The sequence below is a fragment of the Heterodontus francisci genome, chromosome 16, assembly GCF_036365525.1.
Source record: "Heterodontus francisci isolate sHetFra1 chromosome 16, sHetFra1.hap1, whole genome shotgun sequence".
Classification (NCBI taxonomy): domain Eukaryota; kingdom Metazoa; phylum Chordata; class Chondrichthyes; order Heterodontiformes; family Heterodontidae; genus Heterodontus; species Heterodontus francisci.
Window position 1 is genome coordinate 49133845 of NC_090386.1, and position 23086 is coordinate 49156930.

Here is a 23086-nt window from a genome sequence, read left to right on the forward strand (position 1 = left end):
TGGTCTCTCTTTTCAGGTGGATGGTACTACTTGAACAAGATCTCCCAGTGTCTGGTCAGCACTTATCCCTCAGTCAACACCTCCAAAAGCAGACAGATTGGTCTGTGGGAACATGCTGTGCAAGTTAGCTACCATATTTGTCTACAAAATAACACTGTGAAAGCAATTAATTGGCTGTGAAGTACTTGAGAACATCCTGAGGCTTTTAAAATATAAAAGGTTTTATATATCCACAAACACACCCAAATTCTTTCTTTCTTCTGCTCTTATAATTATAATTCAACTCCCTTGAGAATGATCTGCAGAAATGGTAGCCTGCAATGAATAAAACATTATCTGCACTTCAATGCATTAACTTGGTAGCAACTAAATGTTTCAGAATATTTAACATCCTTCATGTGATGATGTTACTGTGTGTAAAATTATGTAATTCTGACACATTGGGAAGTACAAAATCCTGAAGAATTGAAACTGGTGTGAAAAATTAGACTTACGTCAGCACAACAATTCCCCAGGTATAATCATGCTGGGTTTTGTGTTGGCAGCTGTTCAAGAAAATGACCAGTTCCACAATATAACCAACTTGGATTCCCTAATAGCTTTGCTGCAAAATGGAAAAAAACTGATGAAAATTAAATAGATCAGAAAGTTCCAAGAGTCAGTTGCCAATATGTGGAGAGTTAGTTGATCCCTTCTGTGTTGGGACAGCAGGAGAGAAATAAGAAATGTTCTCAGTACCCTGGACTTTAAAGGGAGAGAAAACCTCAGCCTGGGATCCCACTCTTGGGGCAGGGTTTTCCTGCGGAATTCAGGACCTGGCTGCCAGGCTCAAATGGGGGTCAGAATCCTGCATTGTGTGGGAAACAGTCACTCATCTGTGATTTTTCCCTGAAGTGGCCAATTAATGGCCAGAGGGTGGGCTCACTGTCTCATAAGGATGGTGGGCAGGCTCTCACAGCTGCAGGGCCAATAGGAAGCCCTCCAGCTTGGAAGCAACAGGTTCTCATGGCAGGAAAGTGAGGGAGAGAGCCCCCAAAATGGCAGTGCTCCTGCCCTGATCGCTGTCCAACAAGACATGCTTTAAATTAAGAATCTGCGGACATGAAATCAAAATAGGACCAGACTCACCTGTGAAGCACCCTATAGCTGAATAGGCAGCTGGCATTCATTGCCCAGGCTCACAGTTACCAAAGTTTTCTGCTTTAATTTCTGATGCCCAGCACTTTTTTTGCTTTTTATTTGACAACAGTTACTGTCTCAGACTGGTAGCTACAATCTAAATGTGCTATCTGATACGAAGGCTACTTAATTGAATAATTTACTGATCAATAAACACAATTATTGCTAAAGGAATGTTTTAGGGTGGGATATTTGTGTACCAACAGCTGTTGGACTTTAAACTCGTACCTTCTCTTATGCCTGTATCAGGAATTGAAGTTATTCTGTTGAAAAACAAATTCAGGATGGGTTTTATGACCTGAGCACTGATGTGTAACATGCTTTTTTATTGAGTTAGATAAAGGACTCATCACCAGCGCATCATCAATTTAAAAGTCTTCAGAGTGTAGGAGGAAGGGAATACCGATATAAAGATATTAATTGCATTATTTCCCAGTAGTTTTGCTGTTTGCTCCAACTTCCCACAAAGATATGGACTCTTGCTACCAGCCAATGGTAATTTGCCAAATGGTCCTTCTTCTGTGAATCAGACAGTGAGTGTGCATTACTGTCAAGATCAAACCGATTTTTATTTGTTTCTTCCTGGGGAGCAATCTGAAATGGAAGTTATGGCTGATTTCCACTGTGCTCCCTCTGAACCCCTGCAAACTACCAATTGTGCAGCCATGACTTGCTGCATCCAATGAGATCAGCTAATTCAACACCAACTAGGAACCGAAGTGGAGACCTTCTGCATGTTATTGTTTTATGTAAAGTTTTAACGTAGAATATTGACTGCATTGGAAGGCAACAATATAGAACTCCAAATAACAGTCAATGTTTTCTTGTTAAACTTGATGCTTATTTTTAAAAGGCGAATTCCTTTAGCTGTTTTGTTCAGATTGATCAGCATGCACAACATAGTCAACCATGAAGCAACATTGCTCACTAAAGAATATTACTCACTGCAAATGAAAATGTAGCAAATCAAAGAAAAAAGTTAATAAAAATTAAATCTAAAACTAAAATTTGACAGTTAACAGCAAATGAAATTGTAATTAGAATGGGAAACAAAGATCACTTCAGAAAGAAAAACTACATTGGTAACAGCTTCTTTACTGGTCTGGTTCATCTTCTGGCAGCCAACTGAAAGCTGCCCTCAAAGTAACCTGAGAGTGTACTGCCCACCTACTCTGTGAGCTGTGAGCACTTGATGATCATAACAGAGAAATTGAGACCATAAACACCCACTGCCCCCACAAAAAAAACAAGTAAATTAATAACCTAGTTTGAGGTTTGGCTCAATTCGTAGGCCTCTCACTTTTGAGTTAGGGAAATGTGGGTCTAAGACCTTAAAGAACTTGAGCACACAAAACAGGCTCACATTCTAGTGCAGTCCCAAAGCAGTGCTATATTCTCAGAAGTGCTCCTTCAGACAAGATGGTAAATGGAGACCCTGAGGCTGAATCTTTGCCCTGATAGGGAGGCAGACAGGTGTAAAAATTCATGCCACCAGCTGATGTGCCATTTTGCTGTCCTATCCCTCCCTGGGCCATTTTCTGGAGGCGGCATGGGGGCGCGGGGGGGGGAGGGTCAGATGGGCTACCTACCTGCAAGCAGCAGGTAGCCAATTGAGTTATGTTAATGGTCTATTGTCAGCGGCCTACTGATGGCAGATGGCGCTCCCAGCCTGCCTGGGCTCAGCTGTGCCCACAGGCTGCCCTGTAGAGGTGATCCTCCTCCACAATGGTGGCCCAGTTGCTGACTGCATTTTTCAAGGTAAAATTTTAAAAAGTTGCAGAGAGGGCATCTCAGGATGGAGGCACCTTCTCTCTCTCTCTCTTACCTGAACTGCAGGCTGCTGCTGCCTCCGAGCTGGAGAGCCTCCTATTTGCCCTCCAGCTTCGAGGGCAAGCCTGCCATCCTGAATTGGTCAGTGGTCGTGCCCTCCGGCCAGTAATTGGCCAATTTGGGGAATATCACTGCCCGGTGTCTGTTTCCCACACAGTGCAGGGTATGTGACCCCCATTTGACCCGAGTGTCAGGGTCCTGACCCAAAAGCCAAAATCCTGCCCCCTATTTGCCTATTCTGCTAGTTTAGGTGGATGCTAGCTGTGAAGCAGCTGAATTTTGGTGCCCTGGTTGACATGTTTTCTTTGACCAACATGTCAGTCTTGGCTTCGTAGTAACTCTCTCACCTCTGAATCATAAGGTTGTGGGTTCAGTCCCACTCCAGAGACTTCAGCACAGAATCTAGGGTAACACTACTATGCAGTGCTGAGGATGTGCTGCATTAGTTATTCAGATACAGATTACTTTAAATTTCTCAGGGCTTCACCCTAGTTTGGCTAAATAGACTTCCTGTTCAAAACAGCATGATGAAGATCATGTTGGTTTAAGTCACAAAATTGACATGCCCTTCTTTGTGTTATCTTAAGCAACACATGAGGTACGTGGATTCCAGTTTCTTGAAGATCTCTTTGTCAAGGATGTTACAGTTGCAGAGTGACTATAGCTTCTAGTCGCATGACTACATCCTGCTACTTAATTTATTAGCATACTGAGTTCTTAAAGGCCCATCACTCTTAAAGTGATCATACAAAATCCCCTTTCTTTCCAATGATAAGTTTTATAAGTTACAAGTAAAACACATAAAATTGGATCATATCAAAATTAGTTATACAGGGATAGAGATTATAAAATTTACAAGTATAAAGATAGGGATTGTGAAATTATGAGTGCTGAAGCTTAAGACTCCATATATTGTTTCGATGCTTTGGCAACTCTTCCAGATCTTGTTATGGTATAACCTTCTGGGGATGTGGATTTCACCCTTGGCTGTTTTTGGTTTGCATACGAGTTGTCAATGTATTGGTCATTGTCCTGTTGTTCTGTCACACCCTCATCGTTGGAATGTGTTCTTTCGAGTCCGCTGTGTGCAATTGGAGTATTGCACAATTCTCTTAATTGGCTTCGGTTCCTCCTCAACACTGCTCCATTAGATGTTGTAACCTCAAAGACCTAGACTCACTGCATACTTTCAATACATCTACAGGTAATCATATTCTCATTGTGGGGTGTATGACCCTGACAATTTGTCCAATGTGTAGCTGAGGTAGTTCTGCCCCTGCATGTCGGTCATGTACCATCTTCATTTTCCCTTGTTTTTCGAGCAGTATCTCCTGCATCTCAGAGAATTTGGACAGATAACGGCTTTGCAGAAATGTTCTCACTAGTCTGCCAAACATGATCTCTGCTGGTGATGGTCAGCCCATATCCATAGATGTAGCTCTGAGGTGTAGCATGGCAACAATGAAAAACTTGTTTCATTGTCCTACACTTCAGGATAAGTGATTTAACTGTGTGAACCATTTGTTCAGCAAGACCGTTAGATCTAGGGTAATGTGGTGTAAGATTATTAGGTTACTAAAAGTTACTAACCACCATACTAATTGTTAAAATCCAGCTATTATAAGCTAACAACTAACTAATTATCATGAACTAACATTTAGCTTTATTAGAACCCTTCTTTGTAGTATAATAAAGTGGAAACACTTAGGAAATAGGGCACAGTATAGACAAGATGTCAAGGTAGATGGATTCTGGAAGATTACGTCGCTTGTGGTCAGTTTCCACAGTGAACTGCTTACCGAACAGGTAGGTGTGGAATCTTGTGATCCCAAACACCACAGCAAGTGTTTCACACTCTATGTTTGAGTAATTGGATTGTGCTGAGGATAAACTTTTGGATCCGAATCCAATTGACTTGCCATCCTGCAGGATGCACGCTCCTAGCGCTTTTTGTGAGGCACTGACTTCCAGGATTGTCCTCTTCCTTGGATCATTGTACTGCAGGGTACAGGTTTCTGCTGACATTGCTTGCTGGAGAGACTCAAACATATGCTGATGGTCCTCCGGGCATACATATGGTATGCCTTTCTTTCAGAGCTCTCTCAATGATGATGCTTTGTCAGAAAAATTTGGAATGTATGGTGCCAAGAAGTTGAAAACTCCAAGGCACCTCTGTAGATCTTCTTTATCTTTTGGAGTAGGCATATGCCTTACATCTTCAACTTTGCCTGGGTCAGGACGGATTCCACAAACTGAATAGATGGAGCCAAGGAAATTGATCTGACTTACATTTACCTGGCACTTTTTGCTGTTAAAAACAAACCCTTCGTGACCAGCTACTGTCATCAGTGAATGAAGACTTTGATCTTGCGCTTCTTTGGTTTTGCTCATTACTGTGATATCATCAGCAATGCATATGCAGCCAGGCATGTTTTCTATAATTCTGTCCATATGTTGCTGAAACAGATCTTGACTGTCAGATAAGCCGAAGGGTAGTCTCTGGAAGCAATATCTTCCAAATTGTGTTTTGAAGGTGGTGACTTCTTGAGATTCCTTAGTCAGGTGCACCGACCAATATCCATATTTAGCATCCAACTTGGAGAAGAATTTTGTTCCTGTGAACTTGGAATTCAATTCCTCTAGTGTTGGAATCTTGTGGAGGCATCTCTTTAGGGAGAGGTTTAGATGTCTCGGATCTAGACATACCCTGATTGCTCCATCCTTCTTTAATATGCGCGTAATTGAGCTGCACCACTCTGTGTGATGATGCACACAACGGATGATGCCATTGCGTTCCATATCATCCAACTCACATTTAAGCTTTTCTTGTCTGTGCATGCTTCACTTTCTGGGAGGGTCAATCAATGAAATCGCATCGTCTCTGAGTTGCAGTGCAGCATCGCCTTTGAAATCTCCTACGGCATCGAATTTGTCCAGGGACATTTATTGTTGGAACTGGACTGACTCAATGCAGATACCCTTGGGCTCTTCTGTTGTAATAGGTACCTTGGTGATCTCGATATTGAGGTCCTTACACACTGGTAGTCCTACCACTACGGTTCCGCTCGTGTCTACCAGGTAAAATATATTTGGTTTACATGCCAACTTGCCATAGCTGCATTGCATTGTTAGTGTGCCACTGCAAGGGATGAGTGACCCATTGTATGCAGTTAACTTTGCAGTTGTCAACTGTATCATTAATTTCCAATGACCCCGGTACATATCCTTCAGTTTTTGGACTGGTAGAATATTTGCACTAGCTCCCGTACAAATCTTAATCCTGAGTGCGTGCTTGTCAACTTTCTTTGGCACATGATATTAATAGTAGCAAAAGCTTCCAGTTGTTTGACTTCATCAACACAATGTGTCAGGTTCACAATGTGAAACACCTGCTCATCTTCTGACTGGGAATTGCTCCACTCTGAGTCTTGTCTCAGGTCTATTTCACTGTGGACTTTGTGTATCGGCTTACGTTTATGCAGGCCTCTGGCGCTCTCCTTGCTGCTGTTGCCCTGTTGCTGCACCTGTCTTCTGTTTGTTTGTGTCCTATTGTGACTTCTGGCTGCGTCTTTGGAGCCAGATATCTTGCTTAGGCGGGCCCAGTGTCCTTTTGCAACACACGCCTAGACCAGATCTTGAAATGCAGGACAACTTTGCGGTGAATGGGACAAACTACACTTACTAGAAAGCTTGCTTGCTTTTTTATGACCTGGTTACCATGCCAATACTGTCAGCTGCACCTAGTGCTTGCAGATGCTGTTGTCCAGCTACAATGGCTTCGTATTTCCTGCCATCTTCTAGCAGCGCACAAATGCTGTGACCTTTCTTTTTCTCCAAGAGGTCTTTTTAAAGCATCTCAATAGTGCTGAGACAATCATCAGCTCCATTATTCGCTCCGACAGCTCAGTTTCTGAAAAATTGCATTCGTTGCCCTTACTACGGCACCTACTGATGAACTGATCTATTGATTCCTGAGGTTGTTGCATACAGGACATGAATTCCAGGCGATGAATTCTAAAATTCACTCTGTCACAAAGCTGATCTTCTAGCACTTTCCATATCTTTGTGGGATCTTTCTGGTCCTCTTCAGATAAGCCAGAGGCATTGATTCTGCACACCCTTAATTTCCAACTGCTTTCATTATTTTCACAGCCTGCTTCTCTGGTTCTGCAACCGCTTGGTCTATGAAGCATAACTGCATTCTTTGTTAGAAAAGTTTGAACTTGGATAGGATATCAATGGCCTTCCAGTTCATGCTGAGAAATTTGATATCCATCCTTCTGCTGTTCTTTTGCTTTCTGCTCTATATATAACTTTGTTCAGCTCTGTGTGTGCCTTTAGCACTGTACTTATTATGATTTTTCTATTTGTGGCTTAAAACTTGTTTTCAAACTTGTTCTATTAACTCTGCAATGTTCCTCCTTTAAGAAATTCTTTTTTTAAGACCAGCTGCTTTGATGGAGTGTAACAGGTGCTTGACGGTGTTCTGTTTTTTTCCTCTTTCAGCACTTCGCTTGTATGTTTACACAGCTGTTCAATAGGCAGTTCAAGGGTTTTCCCCTTTACTATTTTTTGCTAGTTTATTTATCTTCTTCACGCTTGACTAGTTTAATGGATTTTTTCAGGTTCACTGCTTTAATGGAGACTCTGCTGTTTTGGGGGTTTCCCTTGCTTTTTTTCACTATTGAACTTTTTTTTTAGGTCATGTGCTTTTCAGGGTTTTCCCCTTTTTTTCTTGTTCACGTGGAGCCTTTGGAAAATGAATTTTTTAAACTCTTCAAAAGCTTTTTTTTTTAAACCGGGATTTCTCAATCGTTGACACAATGACTCACCCGATCAGTTGTTTTTCAGCCATGCTTCCATTCCATGGAGCTTTTCTCAGCCTTCTAAGTTATGTAGCTTTCTTTCTCTCTTTTCAGGTACTTGATTTAAAGTTTTTTCACTTGTTGCTTCAAATTTTTTCTTCTGTTTTCTGCACTGCTTTTAAATCTTGTTTGCTGTTTTATCCATAGTCTTCAAGCAATCACCACTGTATCCCACTGCTGCCACCATTCATGAGTTTCTTTGTGTTATCTTAAGCAACACAGTGAGGTACGTGGATTCCAGTTTCTTGAAGATCTTTTTGTCCAAGGTGCTGCTGTGCAGAGTGACTATGGCTTCTAGTCACATGACTACATCTTGGTACTTAACTCATTAGCATACTTAGTTCTTAAATGGCCGTCACTCTTAAAGTGATCATACAACACAAATTTTAACATTATCTGTGGTATCGTTGCTAAATTTGCTAATGACACTAAGATAAGTAGGAAAGTAACTTGTGAAGAGGACATAAGGTGGCTACAAAGGGACATTGTTGGGTTAAGTGAGTGGGCAAAGCCCTGGCAAATGGAATAGAATGTGGGAAAGTGGGAAATTGTCCACTTTGGCAGGAAGAATAAAAAAGAAGCATATTATCTAAATGGTGAGAGATTGCAGAGCTCTGAGATGCAGAGGGATCTGGGTGTCCTCGTGCATGAATCACAAAAGGTTAGTATGCAGGTACAGCATGTAATTAGGAAAGCTATTAGAATGTTATCGTTTATCGTGAGGGGAATTGAATACAAAAGTAGGGAGTTTATGCTTCAGCTATACGGGGCATTGGTGAGACCACATCTGGAGTACTGTGTACAGTACTGGTCTCCTTATTTAAGGAAGGATGTAAATGCGTTTAGGCAGTACAGAGAAGGTTTACTAGACTAATACCTGGAATGGGCGGGCTGTCTTACGAGGAAAGATTGGACAGGCTAGGCTTGTATCTGCTGGAACTTAGAACAGTAAGATGCGACTTGATTGAAACATATAAGATCCTGAGGGGTCTTGACAGGGTGGATGGGGAAAGGATGTTTCCCCTTGTGGGAGCATCTAGAACTAGGGATCACTGTTTAAAAATAAGGGGTTGCCCACTTAAGACAGAGATGAGGAGAAATACTTTCTCTCAAAGGGTTGTGAGTCTTTGGAATTCTCTTCCTCAAAAGGCTGTGGAAGCAGAGTCTGATAAGCAAGGGGGTGATAGGTTATTGGGGGTAGGTGGAAATGTGCAGTTTAGCCATGAACTTATTGAATGGCAGAGCAGGTTCAAGGGGCCGAGTGGCCTACTCCTGCTCCTAATTCGTATGCTCGTATGTTAATTAAAATATACTGTCACAGAGAATGTACAGAACTGTAAAATTAATTGCTTGGAAATGTAATTATATTTCTGCATTAGAATTAATGGTTATTAAACATATTCTTCACTGGCTTCTAAGGAATACTGTGAGGGTGAGGCCTTGTTTGTGCTTCAGGAACTTTTTTGGACAATACTTTGGACTTTCAACTTTGGAGATATACAGTTAATAACCAACAGAATTAAAGAAAAAAATACGTAAAATTTATTTACAAAGAGATTATTTTGAAATTTGGAACTTTCAATCACCAACAATTGCTAATGCAGAATCTGCAAGTTATTTTATAAAGGAATTAGATAAAGAAGAATATTACAGGATATGGAGTGCAAGCAGGACAGTCGTAATGAAGTACTTGGCTATGCCATGTGGCATATCTAGCAATGTGACACACTGTGCCCATGTAAGCGAATATACTGTGCTGGGTTATAGTTCCGTGGGTGTCAGCAGTCCTCAGATACCACATCTACCTATCTACCATCATGTGTGAGCCCAGACTGTGTTAGAGGCCAATTACCCATAAGGGGCATTACAGGTGAGGTTGATATAATATTAATCTGATTTTGCAACAGAGGTTACTGGATGGTGAGTTGAAGCACTAAAACTGGTTGGCTTTTTCCCTCTTTATCAATTAATATCTCAAGCATGGCATCTCTGACTGAAGTGTCAGCCTATGTTATGTCTTGAAGTTGGAGCTTAAACTTACAATCTTCTGACTCAGAGGTGAAAGTGATACCAAGTGAGCCAAGGTGACATTATGTGTCTTATAATGTAACATTTGTGGCCTAGATTTTAACTTACTGATCTGCCAGGAGCTGAGAGGGGGCATGTGGAGAACCTAGAAAGCAGGACTCCCACATGCGTTGTGGAATATAATGGGATGTAACAGATCTGTTCCCTGCCCAGAAGCCAACCTGATAGACAGGGTTGGCTTCTAGTCGATGGAGTCTGCAGGTCCATGCCCAGAAGAGGGATTGATCACAGGGGCTTGGGAATACAGATAAATTGGGGAGTAGAGGGGTGGAAGTGAGGAGATCAGAGGCCTCGTGGGAAGGTCAGGTGGCTGGGAGAGGTGATCCCCGATCGCGGGGGTTGCCCAGGCAGGCACACTGGATTCAGCAGACCTCGCTTAGCCTGAGTCTCAGGGAACCTGGCTGTCCATAGTTAAATTTCAAAAGTAGAATAACCATGAGGCTCACTGTCTCAGTTTGGCCACCCACTCAACTTTCTGTTCTGTTAAAGCCGGAGGTGGGCAGGTTGGTGTCGGGGTTCTGATTTTTAAGGCGTAAAGACCCGATCCAAATCTGCCTGTTTTTTGTAGTTAAAATTTCTCCCAATGCTTATATTTGGAAGTGAAAATATATGTACCAGGGAAACTACAGTTAACATCTGAAATTACATCAGAATGGGCAATTATCAATGACATGCAAATAAATAAATTCACTTTAGATCACTGTTAAATTGAGTGGTCTTTCCTTGTAAAACTAAATTTTCAAAATTATTTTACATATCCTGCTATACATTCCTTATCACTAATTGGTGGTTAAGAAGATGAAGGGTGGTTACAAATACCTGTGATTACGTGGCTGACCAATGGTGAGAAGGGCCCTCCTTGTCAGACCCTTCCTGCACGCTGGAGACTCACCGCTTCCGCATGCTGCCCTTGAGGCAACTGCGGTGGGGAAGAAACCGTCACCCACCTCCTTCCGGAATGTGCCTTTCAAAGTAAGTCTGGAAAGAGATGCAATGGTTGCTGTTGAGGTTCATCCTGAGCAGCTGTGTAAAGCAGGACTCTGTGCTCTACAGGCTGATCCCAGGAACGTACACCGAGATAAACATTAACTGCTGTTGGAGGACCATCAACTCGGTGAAAGACGCACATTGGCCTGCCTGAAACTTGCTGGTCTTCCAGTGCAAAGAGCTGTCAATGACCAAGTGTCGCAGACTGGCATGTTCCAAGGCCCAGGACTACGTGCTGAGGGACACACTAAAGGTAGGGGAAGGCGACTGTTTAAGGCCCTCCCACCATTAAGGGCTGAAAACTGTAAAACCCCTCAGGCTGTATGCACCAGAAAATGTTTGACATGGAAAGGAAATGAACATTGTAAATATAACCTGCAATGGCATGTGTAGTGAGGCACCTCATGTACTGTATCAAAAGAAACTGATCTGTATGGCACTTAATATGTCAAATTTGAACTGTTATATAATGTATTTTTACAAATTTAAAGAATAAAGTACATTTTTGAAAAAAATAAGTTATTTCTGTTGCTATATATGCAATAACAAAAAAAAAACTTCAATAATAATAGGACTGCTGACACTGTGGGCAGGATCTTAGGTTTTGGGTCAGGATCTCAATGTTGGGGTCAAATGGGGGTCACAACCCCACACTGTGTGGGAAACAAACACCCGGCAGTGATTTTCCCCAAATTGGCCAATTAGTGGCCAGAGGGCGTGCTCACCTTCCAACTAATGATGGCAGGTGGGCCCTCAAAGCCGGAGGGCCCTTGAGCTCAGAAGCAGCAGCAGCCTGCAGTTCAGGCAAGGGAGACAGAGAGTGCCTCCATCTTGAGATGTCCTTTCTGCAACGTTTTACATTTTTAGATTCAAAAAATGCCCTCAGCGGCCTGACCACCATTGTGGAATCCCTCCACAGAGTGGCCTATGACTGCAGCTATGACCAGGCAGAGAGGGGAGCCTCAAAGCCTGCCTGGAGCGCTGCCCCATCACCCCCAGTCTGCCAGTCAGCCTGTGACAATAGGCCTTAATAGGCCATTTACCCTGCTTAATTGGCTACCCGCTGCTTGCGAGCTGGTAGCCCTACCAACCTCCATCATGCCTCCAGGAAAGTGACCTGGGGCAGGATGGTGCTGGCACACCAGCTGGCAGCATGAACTTTAACACCCACTCACCCTCAAAATCCTGCCCTGCCTTTCAGAATTTAGAACTGGTGCACCACTATTTATGACTACTACTAGCAATAGGGGTGTTTATGACATTTTCAGCCTTCTCTGTCTTGTGTTTAATACCATGCAATATGGAAGTCTATACTGTACAACTACATGAGAACAAAACCTTCAACATTAAAATCCTGATGCTAGGCAACTGCATAGATTGATAAACAGCAGAGATGGAGGTTCAACTATGGGCGGCACAGTGGCGCAGTGGTTAGCACCGCAGCCTCACAGCTCCAGGGACCCGGGTTCGATTCTGGGTGCTGCCTGTGTGGAGTTTGCAAGTTCTCCCTGTGTCTGCGTGGGTTTCCTCCGGGTGCTCCGGTTTCCTCCCACATGCCAAAGACTTGCAGGTTGATAGGTGAATTGGCCATTATAAATTGCCCCTAGTACAGGTAGGTGGTAGGGAAATATATAGGGACAGTTGGGGATGTGACAGGAATATGGGATTAGTGTAGGATTCGTATAAATGGGTGGTTAATGGTCGGCACAGACTCGGTGGGCCGAAGGGCCTGTTTCAGTGCTGTATCTCTAAAACTAAAAAAACTAAAACTAAGACTTGATCAACAGCGATGAATCACATAGAATGGGGCAGAAGTCAAGAATCTACCTGACAACAGCCCTTTTACTATGATCAGGCTGGCCTGATTAGGGAAAGTACCTCCCCAGCACCCTCATGAGGCCAGCCACCTCCCTGTGCAGAAATGGTGAGTGAGATTTTAACTTGGTCAAAACCCATCAACTTGTACAGAATTAATATTGGGCCCAGTGACTTTACCAATGAATCTATAAGTCAAAGAATTACTTTGACTTCAATATGTGCCACCAGTCCCCCAGGATTGTATTAATATTTGCAGCCTTCCATCCCCACCTCACATAGAAAAATTTGAAAACGACTTCTCTATCCAATAATTTACTCAGTGGCTGAAGGAAAATGATCTGAGCTTCGACACTACTTCAGTGTAGACTCATGTCTGAACTTTCATATTTGTTGTTTTGGTTCAATGTTTTTACTGTTTCTGATCTGGTGATGAATCCTGAACCAGATACTCACAAACATAAAAATCATATCGAACTTGTATGATGGCCCAGAATCAATAAAATAATCAGATACCGAGGAGAATATTCAGGCTCCTTTCAGCTGCCATGACAGTGCTTGTACACTGACCTCGATTCCATGTTCCTGGCTCCTCCAACATTCCTCGACCTTCCCATTGGCTCTTGTCTCCCCTTTCCCTGCCTCTTTGTGCTTTACACTGCCCGAGCTCCATCTCACTCCTGCAACTTACCTTAATCCTGTGATATTTCCTCTGATGAGCATCTGCCTTCATTTCCATGAGGGCACCTTGCTTTCCTTCCCCTGCCAGACTGACCCATTCTCTACCTTCTCCGAGTGCCATGCTCTCATATTAAAGGGCAATGATAGGTCTACAAAACATTGGTTCTGAAATGAAAATGGCATCAAAGCTAAGATCATTCCTGTTCTCTCCTAACATCCACACATATCCCCGAGCCAACAGAGGTTAGTGAATGGTGATCAGGAATGGAAATGAAGGCTACCCTTCTGCTTTGGCTGAGATTAAGAAATCAGTGCAGGCCAGAAACCCAATTTGGGACTGTCAGTCTGGCAAAATTCATATACCTCTTATGCAACAGGTTACAAACAGAAGGTTGTCAGCAACCCTTGAGTGTAAACAACTTGACAATCTGGTCATAGAAGCCTCTAAAATCCATTTTTTAATTGACTATCAACAATAAATTGCTGGATTATTTTGTGGGGTGGTGAATAGGTAACAATTCAGTTTTTCCCCAAAGAAAGAAATAAAAACTGAAATTTCGCATTGCTTTCTCATGAAGCATAAGATTCACATGCACATTGCATTGCATCTAAAATGTCAGGGCTCATTGGAATTATAATGTCAGGGCTCGCTGTGTCTATAATATCAGGACTCACTGTGTCTATGTCAGGACTCGCTGTGTCTATAATGTCAGGACTGACTGTGTCTATAGTGTCAGGACTCGCTGTGTCTATAATATCAGGGCTCGCTGTGTCGATAATGTCAGGGCTCGCAGTGTCTATAATGTCAGGGCTCACTGTGTCTATAATGTCAGGGCTCGCTGTGTCGATAATGTCAGGAATCGCTGTGTCTATAATATCAGGACTCACTGTGTCTACAATGTCAGGGCTCGCTGTGTCTATAATATCAGGACTCACTGTGTCTATAATGTCAGGACTCGCTGTGTCTATAATGTCAGGACTCGCTGTGTCTATAATGTCAGGACTCGCTGTGTCTATAATGTCAGGACTCACTGTGTCTAGAATGTCAGGGTTCGCTGTGTCTATAATGTCAGGACTCACTGTGTCTATGTCAGGGCTCACTGCATCTATAATGTCAGGACTCACTGTGTCTATGTCAGGACTCGCTGTGTCTAGAATGTCAGGACTCACTGTGTCTATGTCAGGGCTCACTGTGTCTATAATGTCAACACTCGCTGTGTCTATAATGTCAGGGCTCGCTTTGTCTATAATGTCAACACTCGCTGTGTCTATAATGTCAGGACTCACTGTGTCTATAATGTCAGGACTCACTGTGTCTATAATGTCAGGACTCACTGTGTCTGTGTCAACACTCGCTGTGTCTATAATGTCAGGACTCACTGTGTCTGTGTCAACACTCGCTGTGTCTATAATGTCAGGACTCACTGTGTCTATCATGTCAGGACTCGTTGTGTCTATAATGTCAGGACTCGCTGTGTCTATAATGTCAGGACTCACTGTGTCTATGTCAGGGCTCGCTGTGTCTAAAATGTCAGCACTCACTGCATCTATAATGTCAGGACTCACTGTGTCTATAATGTCAGGACTCACTGCGTCTATAATGTCAGGACTCGCTGTGTCTATAATGTCAGGGCTCGCTGTGTCTATAATGTCAGGACTCACTGCGTCTACAATGTCAGGACTCGCTGTGTCCATAATGTCAGGACTCGCTGTGTCTATAATGTCAGGACTCACTGTGTCTGTGTCAACACTCGCTGTGTCTATAATGTCAGGACTCACTGCGTCTATAATGTCAGGACTCGCTGTGTCTATAATGTCAGGGCTCGCTGTGTCTATAATGTCAGGACTCACAGTGTCTATAATGTCAGGACTCACTGTGTCTGTGTCAACACTCGCTGTGTCTAAAATGTCAGGACTCACTGTGTCTGTGTCAACACTCGCTGTGTCTATAATGTCAGGGCTCGCTGTGTCTATAATATCAGGACTCGCTGTGTCTATAATGTCAGGACTCACTGTGTCTATGTCAGGACTCACTGTGTCTGTGTCAACACTCGCTGTGTCTAGAATGTCAGGGCTCGCTGTGTCTATAATGTCAGGACTCACTGCATTTATAATCTCAGGACTCACTGCGTCTATAATGTCAGGACTCAGTGCGTCTATAATGTCAGGACTCGCTGTGTCTATAATGTCAGGGCTCGTAGTGTCTATAATGTCAGGACTCACTGCATCTACAATGTCAGGACTCGCTGTGTCTATAATGTCAGGGCTCGCTGTGTCTATAATGTCAGGACTCAGTGTGTCTATAATGTCAGGACTCACTGTGTCTGTGTCAACACTCGCTGTGTCTATAATGTCAGGACTCACTGCGTCTATAATGTCAGGACTCGCTGTGTCTATAATGTCAGGGCTCGCTGTGTCTATAATGTCAGGACTCACTGCGTCTATAATGTCAGGACTCACTGCATCTATGTCAGGACTCGCTGTGTCGATAATTTCAGGACTCACTGTGTCTACGTCAGGACTCGCTGTGTCGATAATGTCAAGACTCACTGTGTCTATAATGTCAGGGCTCGCTGTGTCTATAATGTCAGGACTCGCTGTGTCTATCATGTCAGGGCTCGCTGTGTCCATAATGTCAGGGCTCACTGTGTCTATAATGTCAGCGCTTGCTGTGTATATAATGTCAGGGCTTGCTGTGTCCATAATGTTAGGACTCACTGTGTCCATAATGTCAGGGTTCGCTGTGTCGATAATGTCAGGGCTCACTGTGTCTATAATGTCAGGGCTCAATGTGTCTATAATGTCAGGGCTCACTGTGTCTATAATGTCAGGGCTCACTGTGTCTATAATGTCAGGGCTCGCTGTGTCTATAATGTCAGGACTCGCTGTGTCTATAATGTCAGGGCTTGCTGTGTCCATAATGTCAGGGCTCACTGTGTCTATAATGTCAGGGCTCGCTGTGTCTATAATGTCAGGACTCACTGTGTCCATAATGTCAGGGTTCGCTGTGTCTATAATGTCAAGACTCACTGTGTCTATAATGTCAGGGCTCGCTGTGTCTATAATGTCAGGACTCACTGTGTCCATAATGTCAGGGTTCGCTGTGTCTATAATGTCAGGGCTCACTGTGTCTATAATGTCAAGACTCACTGTGTCTATAATGTCAGGGCTCGCCGTGTCTATAATGTCAGGACTCACTGTGTCTATAATGTCAGGGCTCACTGTGTCTATAATGTCAAGACTCACTGTGTCTATAATGTCAGGGCTCACTGTGTCCATAATGTCAGGACTCGCTGTGTCGATAATGTCAGGACTCACTGTGTCTATAATGTCAGGGCTCGCTGTGTCTATAATGTCAGGGCTCGCTGTGTCTATAATGTCAGGGCTCGCTGTGTCTATAATGTCAGGACTTGCTCTGTCTTTAATGTCAGGACTCACTGCGTCTATGTCAGGACTCGCTGTGTCTATAATGTCAGGACTCACTGTGTCCATAATGTCAGGGCTCGCTGTGTCTATAATGTCAGGGCTCGCTGCGTCTATAATGTCAGGACTTGCTCTGTCTTTAATGTCAGGACTCACTGTGCCTATGTCAGGGCTCGCTGTGTCTATAATGTCAGGACTTGCTCTGTCTTTAATGTCAGGACTCACTGTGTCTATGTCAGGACTCGCTGTGTCTATAATGTCAGGTCTCACTGTGTCTATGTCAGGACTCGCTGTGTCTATAATGTCAGGACTCACTGCATGTATGTCAGGACTCGCTCTGTCTATAATGTCAGGACTCACTGTGTCTATGTCAGGACCCGCTGTGTCTATAATGTCAGGGCTCGCTGTGTCTATAATGTCAGGACTCACTGTGTCTATGTCAGGACTCGCTGTGTCTATAATGTCAGGACTCACTGTGTCTATGTCAGGACTCGCTGTGTCTATAATGTCAGGTCTCACTGTGTCTATGTCAGGACTCGCTGTGTCTATAATGTCAGGACTCACTGCATGTATGTCAGGACTCGCTCTGTCTATAATGTCAGGACTCACTGTGTCTATGTCAGGACTCGCTGTGTCTATAATGTCAGGTCTCACTGTGTCTATGTCAGGACTCGCTGTGTCTATAATGTCAGGACTCACTGCATGTATGTCAGGACTCGCTCTGTCTATAATGTCAGGACTCACTGTGTCTATGTCAGGACCCGCTGTGTCTATAATGTCAGGACTCACTGTGTCTATGTCAGGACTCGCTGTGTCTATAATGTCAGGATTCGCTGTGTCTATAATGTCAGGACTCACTGTGTCTATAATGTCAGGACTCACTGTGTCTATGTCAGGACTCGCTGTGTCTATAATGTCAGGATTCGCTGTGTCTATAATGTCAGGGCTCGCTGTGTCTATAATGTCAGGACTCACTGTGTCTATGTCAGGACTCGCTGTGTCTATAATGTCAGGACTCACTGTGTCTATGTCAGGACTCGCTGTGTCTATAATGTCAGGATTAGCTGTGTCTATAATGTCAGGACTCACTGTGTCTATAATGTGATGGCTCACTGTGTCTATAATGTCAGGGCTCGCTGTGTCTATAATGTCAGGACTCACTGTGTCTATAATGTGATGGCTCACTGTGTCTATAATGTCAGGACTCACTGTGTCTATGTCAGGACTCGCTGTGTCTATAATGTCAGGACTCACTGTGTCTATGTCAGGACTCGCTGTGTCTATAATGTCAGGACTCACTGTGTCTATAATGTCAGGACTCACTGTGTCTATAATGTCAGGGCTCACTGTGTCTATAATGTCAGGACTTGCTCTGTCTTTAATGTCAGGACTCACTGCGTCTATGTCAGGACTCGCTGTGTCTATAATGTCAGGACTCACTGTGTCTATAATGTGATGGCTCACTGTGTCTATAATGTCAGGATTCGCTGTGTCTATAATGTCAGGACTCACTGTGTCTATAATGTGATGGCTCACTGTGTCTATAATGTCAGGACTCACTGTGTCTATGTCAGGACTCGCTGTGTCTATAATGTCAGGACTCACTGTGTCTATGTCAGGACTCGCTGTGTCTATAATGTCAGGACTCACTGTGTCTATAATGTCAGGACTCACTGTGTCTATAATGTCAGGGCTCACTGTGTCTATAATGTCAGGACTTGCTCTGTCTTTAATGTCAGGACTCACTGCGTCTATGTCAGGACTCGCTGTGTCTATAATGTCAGGACTCACTGTGTCCATAATGTCAGGGCTCGCTGTGTCTATAATGTCAGGGCTCGCTGTGTCTATAATGTCAGGACTTGCTCTGTCTTTAATGTCAGGACTTGCTCTGTCTTTAATGTCAGGACTCACTGTGCCTATGTCAGGGCTCGCTGTGTCTATAATGTCAGGGCTCGCTGTGTCTATAATGTCAGGACTTGCTCTGTCTTTAATGTCAGGACTCACTGCGTCTATGTCAGGACTCGCTGTGTCTATAATGTCAGGACTCACTGTGTCCATAATGTCAGGGTTCGCTGTGTCTATAATGTCAGGGCTCGCTGTGTCTATAATGTCAGGACTTGCTCTGTCTTTAATGTCAGGACTCACTGTGTCTATGTCAGGGCTCGCTGTGTCTATAATGTCAGGACTTGCTCTGTCTTTAATGTCAGGGCTCACTGTGTCTATAATGTCAGCGCTTGCTGTGTCTATAATGTCAGGGCTTGCTGTGTCCATAATGTTAGGACTCACTGTGTCCATAATGTCAGGGTTCGCTGTGTCGATAATGTCAGGGCTCACTGTGTCTATAATGTCAGGGCTCAATGTGTCGATGTCAGGACTCGCTGTGTCTATAATGTCATGGCTCACTGTGTCTATAATGTCATGGCTCACTGTGTCTATAATGTCAGGGCTCGCTGTGTCTATAATGTCAGGACTCGCTGTGTCTATAATGTCAGGGCTTGCTGTGTCCATAATGTCAGGGCTCACTGTGTCTATAATGTCAGGGCTTGCTGTGTCCATAATGTCAAGACTCACTGTGTCTATAATGTCAGGGCTCGCTGTGTCTATAATGTCAGGACTCACTGTGTCCATAATGTCAGGGTTCGCTGTGTCTATAATGTCAGGGCTCGCTGTGTCTAAAATGTCAGGACTCACTGTGTCTGTGTCAACACTCGCTGTGTCTATAATGTCAGGGCTCGCTGTGTCTATAATATCAGGACTCGCTGTGTCTATAATGTCAGGACTCACTGTGTCTATGTCAGGACTCACTGTGTCTGTGTCAACACTCGCTGTGTCTAGAATGTCAGGGCTCGCTGTGTCTATAATGTCAGGACTCACTGCATTTATAATCTCAGGACTCACTGCGTCTATAATGTCAGGACTCAGTGCGTCTATAATGTCAGGACTCGCTGTGTCTATAATGTCAGGGCTCGCAGTGTCTATAATGTCAGGACTCACTGCATCTACAATGTCAGGACTCGCTGTGTCTATAATGTCAGGGCTCGCTGTGTCTATAATGTCAGGACTCAGTGTGTCTATAATGTCAGGACTCACTGTGTCTGTGTCAACACTCGCTGTGTCTATAATGTCAGGACTCACTGCGTCTATAATGTCAGGACTCGCTGTGTCTATAATGTCAGGGCTCGCTGTGTCTATAATGTCAGGACTCACTGCGTCTATAATGTCAGGACTCACTGCATCTATGTCAGGACTCGCTGTGTCGATAATTTCAGGACTCACTGTGTCTACGTCAGGACTCGCTGTGTCGATAATGTCAAGACTCACTGTGTCTATAATGTCAGGGCTCGCTGTGTCTATAATGTCAGGACTCGCTGTGTCTATCATGTCAGGGCTCGCTGTGTCCATAATGTCAGGGCTCACTGTGTCTATAATGTCAGCGCTTGCTGTGTCTATAATGTCAGGGCTTGCTGTGTCCATAATGTTAGGACTCACTGTGTCCATAATGTCAGGGTTCGCTGTGTCGATAATGTCAGGGCTCACTGTGTCTATAATGTCAGGGCTCAATGTGTCGATGTCAGGACTTGCTGTGTCTATAATGTCATGGCTCACTGTGTCTATAATGTCAGGGCTCGCTGTGTCTATAATGTCAGGACTCGCTGTGTCTATAATGTCAGGGCTTGCTGTGTCCATAATGTCAGGGCTCACTGTGTCTATAATGTCAGGGCTCGCTGTGTCTATAATGTCAGGACTCACTGTGTCCATAATGTCAGGGTTCGCTGTGTCTATAATGTCAAGACTCACTGTGTCTATAATGTCAGGGCTCGCTGTGTCTATAATGTCAGGACTCACTGTGTCCATAATGTCAGGGTTCGCTGTGTCTATAATGTCAGGGCTCACTGTGTCTATAATGTCAAGACTCACGTTGTCTATAATGTCAGGGCTCGCCGTGTCTATAATGTCAGGACTCACTGTGTCTATAATGTCAGGGCTCACTGTGTCTATAATGTCAAGACTCACTGTGTCTATAATGTCAGGGCTCACTGTGTCCATAATGTCAGGACTCGCTGTGTCGATAATGTCAGGACTCACTGTGTCTATAATGTCAGGGCTCGCTGTGTCTATAATGTCAGGGCTCGCTGTGTCTATAATGTCAGGGCTCGCTGTGTCTATAATGTCAGGACTTGCTCTGTCTTTAATGTCAGGACTCACTGCGTCTATGTCAGGACTCGCTGTGTCTATAATGTCAGGACTCACTGTGTCCATAATGTCAGGGCTCGCTGTGTCTATAATGTCAGGACTTGCTCTGTCTTTAATGTCAGGACTCACTGTGCCTATGTCAGGGCTCGCTGTGTCTATAATGTCAGGACTTGCTCTGTCTTTAATGTCAGGACTCACTGTGTCTATGTCAGGACTCGCTGTGTCTATAATGTCAGGTCTCACTGTGTCTATGTCAGGACTCGCTGTGTCTATAATGTCAGGACTCACTGCATGTATGTCAGGACTCGCTCGGTCTATAATGTCAGGACTCACTGTGTCTATGTCAGGACCCGCTGTGTCTATAATGTCAGGGCTCGCTGTGTCTATAATGTCAGGACTCACTGTGTCTATGTCAGGACTCGCTGTGTCTATAATGTCAGGACTCACTGTGTCTATGTCAGGACTCGCTCTGTCTATAATGTCAGGACTGACTGTGTCTATGTCAGGATTCGCTGTGTCTATAATGTCAGGACTCACTGTGTCTATAATGTGATGGCTCACTGTGTCTATAATGTCAGGACTCACTGTGTCTATAATGTCAGGGCTCGCTGTGTCTATAATGTCAGGACTTGCTGTGTCTATAATGTCAGGACTCGCTGTGTCTATAATGTCAGGACTCACTGTGTCTATGTCAGGACTCGCTGTGTCTATAATGTCAGGACTCACTGTGTCTATGTCAGGACTCGCTGTGTCTATAATGTCAGGGCTCACTGTGTCTATAATGTCAGGGCTCACTGTGTCTATAATGTCAGGACTCACTGTGTCTATGTCAGGACTCGCTGTGTCTATAATGTCAGGGCTCACTGTGTCTATAATGTCAGGACTTGCTCTGTCTTTAATGTCAGGACTCACTGCGTCTATGTCAGGACTCGCTGTGTCTATAATGTCAGGACTCACTGTGTCCATAATGTCAGGGCTCGCTGTGTCTATAATGTCAGGGCTCGCTGTGTCTATAATGTCAGGACTCACTGTGTCTATAATGTCAGGGCTCACTGTGTCTATAATGTCAGGACTTGCTCTGTCTTTAATGTCAGGACTCACTGCGTCTATGTCAGGACTCGCTGTGTCTATAATGTCAGGACTCACTGTGTCCATAATGTCAGGGCTCGCTGTGTCTATAATGTCAGGGCTCGCTGTGTCTATAATGTCAGGACTTGCTCTGTCTTTAATGTCAGGACTTGCTCTGTCTTTAATGTCAGGACTCACTGTGCCTATGTCAGGGCTCGCTGTGTCTATAATGTCAGGGCTCGCTGTGTCTATAATGTCAGGACTTGCTCTGTCTTTAATGTCAGGACTCACTGCGTCTATAATGTCAGGGCTCGCTGTGTCTATAATGTCAGGACTCACTGTGTCCATAATGTCAGGGTTCGCTGTGTCTATAATGTCAGGGCTCGCTGTGTCTATAATGTCAGGACTTGCTCTGTCTTTAATGTCAGGACTCACTGTGTCTATGTCAGGGCTCGCTGTGTCTATAATGTCAGGACTTGCTCTGTCTTTAATGTCAGGGCTCACTGTGTCTATAATGTCAGCGCTTGCTGTGTCTATAATGTCAGGGCTTGCTGTGTCCATAATGTTAGGACTCACTGTGTCCATAATGTCAGGGTTCGCTGTGTCGATAATGTCAGGGCTCACTGTGTCTATAATGTCAGGGCTTGCTGTGTCCATAATGTCAAGACTCACTGTGTCTATAATGTCAGGGCTCAATGTGTCGATGTCAGGACTCGCTGTGTCTATAATGTCAGGACTCGCTGTGTCTATAATGTCAGGGCTTGCTGTGTCCATAATGTCAGGGCTCACTGTGTCTATAATGTCAGGGCTTGCTGTGTCCATAATGTCAAGACTCACTGTGTCTATAATGTCAGGGCTCGCTGTGTCTATAATGTCAGGACTCACTGTGTCCATAATGTCAGGGTTCGCTGTGTCTATAATGTCAGGGCTCGCCGTGTCTATAATGTCAGGACTCA

At 44.1% G+C, this 23086-nt stretch overlaps 1 protein-coding gene across 5 annotated transcripts in view; it reads right to left on the reverse strand.

Annotated features, from left to right (window-relative positions):
• Window positions 1-23086, reverse strand: part of bcas1 (brain enriched myelin associated protein 1) — a 237205-nt gene that overhangs the window by 72768 nt on the left and 141351 nt on the right. The gene's annotated exons all lie outside the window — the stretch shown is intronic.